At 39.4% G+C, this 3,144-nt stretch overlaps 1 protein-coding gene across 1 annotated transcript in view; it reads right to left on the bottom strand.

Annotated features, from left to right (window-relative positions):
* Positions 1-544: 544 nt before the first annotated feature.
* Positions 545-3,144, bottom strand: part of DCDC2C (doublecortin domain containing 2C) — a 107,559-nt gene continuing 104,959 nt past the window's right edge. The window contains exon 2 of the transcript XR_004302480.1: positions 545-1,441. The gene's annotated coding sequence lies outside the window, so the exon portion shown is untranslated. The remainder of the gene's footprint in view (positions 1,442-3,144) is intronic.

Below are 3,144 nucleotides of genomic sequence, written 5' to 3'. Positions count from 1 at the left end.
CAGTGAAATGATAGCTTTCCTTTCTCCGTCCACAAGCCAACTCTATATAACTAATTAACAACAGTGAAGACCTTGATGATCCTAAAATCCTTGTTTCCATTTTTGTTCTGGCAGGCAAGAAGTTCAGTTAACCATAAGAGTCAAATACACTAATAATCGTAGCAGAGAATCTGCTTGTCTTCTCTCATTTAATAACAACAACCAAAATGAAATAACAGTAATAACTAACATATTTTAGTGCCTTCCATGTGTCCAGCACTGTCCTAAGCACTTTATAATAAACATTATTGCTTTAAATTATCCCAACAACCTATGAATTAGGTATGATTATTAGCCCCAATTTATGGATGAGTAAACGGAGGCACGACATAGTTCACACACTTAATGGAGAAGCTAAACTTGTATAATCTGACTTGAGAGTCCATTCTCTTAATCACCAAAAATGTACGTTTCCATGGGTTCTACTGTCAATTTCTAACATATAAGGCATATGTGTGTGTGTGTGTGTGCGTGTGCGTGTGTGCATGTGTGTGTGTGATGTATATGTGCTTGGATGTATATTATAATATGTATAATTATAAGATACCTTAATTCACTTTTAAATAGGAAAAATTAATCATAGATCACTATTTAAATATATGCCATTTTCAGGGCAGATGAGTCACTCTGGAATACCAGATACAGACTGATATTGTAAGAAATGAAAGTCTGAGTCAGGTGGCAATATTATGTCTCACTAATCACTTCCCTCCCCTTCCAGCTTTACATTCAGGGAACAGAAGAAGGAATTCCAGATTAATTTAGTCTTAGTCATTCTTTTTTAATTTTGGCCACCAAAATATGAAATGCACAATTTTAATATTGTACTAGCATACCTCTTCTGTATAATGTGAAAAGAATGTCTAATTTTATTTTCATTTGCTTTATGATCCTTTCTAGCTTCTGACTGTTGTTCTTTACAACCTGGTATTTTGTTTTCATGGTATTTGTTGTTTAGTTTTTTCTCGCTGGGTCATCTCTTTTTGTCCCACTGATGGGTGTTCAAATGATTCGTGTTTGTCAGGTATCTGTTCTTGGGATGGTTGTCCCAAGGATGGCTGTTCAAATGATTCTTGTTTGTCAGGTATCTGTTCTTGGGATGGTTGTCCCAAAGATGGCTTTTCAAATGATTCTTGTTCGTCAAGTATCTGTTCTTGGGATGGTTGTCCCAAAGATGGCTGTTCAAATGATTCTTGTTTGTCAGGTATCCATTCTTGAGATGGTGGTCCCCAAGATGGCTCTTTGAGCAATTCTTGTTCCTCAGGTTGTTCTTCTGATTGTGTCGATGATGATTCTTGTGATTGTTGTCCCATTGGTGGTTCTCTTTGGTCTTCTATTTTTACTGGGGTTTCTAGTAGTATAGGTGTGTTTTTTTCCTCTAGAATGTCATATGGTTCTTTTTCTTGTTTTCAGTAAACAAAATAAAACAAAATCACCAATAAACATAGTAGCCATCTAAACCAAGTGAAATAAATCATAAAATGACAAACATTGCTACTATATCATTGATTTCATATTGATAGAATTATTGAAATAATTCTCACACAGTATATTACACTTACAATGTGCTTTACATACATTATCACTTTCACTCTCACTTGGAAATAAGATCTTAAACAAGCATAAAATAGGTAGAATGTAATAGTATCAAAGAAGCTTAAGAAAAGCAAGTATAAATGATGTTACCAAATATTAAATAGGATGTATTTGTTAGTTCTTTAAAAATTGAAAAACCATAGCAAGGCTCTTGCTTTTTCTATAGGTCACTGAGGTTAAAAAAAAAAAGGCACTTTTAGTAAGATCAAAAAGAAAGAATCAGAGTGCAGACAGATGAATGGATAAAGAAGATGTGGTGTATATATACAATGGAATATTATGCAGCCATCAAAAGGAATGAGATCTTGCCATTTGCAACGACGTGGATGGAACTGGAGGGTATTATGCTGAGCGAAATAAGTCAAACAGAGAAAGACGTGTATCATATGACCTCACTGATATGAGGAATTCTTAATCTCAGGAAACAAACTGAGGGTTGCTGGAGTGGGGGGTGGGGTGGGAGGGATGGGGTGACTGGGTGATGGACACTGGGGAGGGTATGTGTTCTGGTAAGCGCTGTGAATTGTGCAAGACTGTTGAATCTCAGATCTGTACCTCTGAAACAAATAATGCAATATATGTTAAGAAAGAAAAAAAGAAGAGGAAGAATGTAGCAGGAGGGGAAGAATGAAGGGGGGGAAATCGGAGGGGGAGAAGAACCATGAGAGACGATGGACTCTGAAAAACAAACTGAGGGTTCTAGAGGGGAGGGGGTTGGGAGGATGGGTTAGCCTGGTGATGGGTATTGAGGAGGGCACGTTCTGCATGGAGCACTGGGTGTTATGCACAAACAATGAATCATGGAACACTATATCTAAAACTAATGATGTAATGTATGGGGATTAACATAACAATAAAAAAATTAAAAAAAAAAAAAAAGAAAGAAAGAATCAGAGTGCAGAAGAATCCAGAGCCACTGTCTTTCTCCAGAAGAAGCACCAACACATGAAAACAACCTATAGGAGCAGAAAGATTACGAGGTACTTATTAACCTATCACTTGCCAAACCACACTTGTCAATGATGACACCATCTATTCCTGTAGTGATACAGGCCATTGGGCTTAGGGGATCAGAGGCTGCTCCTGGAAACTGAAAAGAGAACTATCTGAAATTAACTGTGGAAGAACATCTTCAGTGAGTGGCCTCACAGAACCTCAGAGAAGCCAGGTCTCTTCGCCGATGTGCTTACCTGCTGCCTTCCCTCAAAACCTGTTCTTTCTTTCCTTTGCAGAAGCAAGACCTAGACTCCAATCCAGAGCCCCAACTGCGACTTCATCCTCGCCCCTCATATCCAGCCTGTGGCCAAATCTGGTCAATCTGGTCAACTCCACGAATCTTCCTGCAAAGCCCATTCTCTTTCTAGTAGTAGCCCACGCCCACTCCAGGCCTCTGTCACCTCAGGGAGCGCTGTCCCCTCTCCGCGGCCCACGCCCGCTCCAGCCTCTGTCACCTCAGGGAGCACTGTCCCCTCTCCGCGGCCCACGCCCGCTCCAGCCTCTGTCACCTCA

Source organism: Phoca vitulina, unplaced genomic scaffold (genome assembly GCF_004348235.1).
Source record: "Phoca vitulina isolate PV1807 unplaced genomic scaffold, GSC_HSeal_1.0 scaffold42, whole genome shotgun sequence".
Taxonomy (NCBI): domain Eukaryota; kingdom Metazoa; phylum Chordata; class Mammalia; order Carnivora; family Phocidae; genus Phoca; species Phoca vitulina.
Note: the sequence above shows the minus strand (reverse complement) of the source record. Positions and strands in the feature narration are given on the sequence as shown.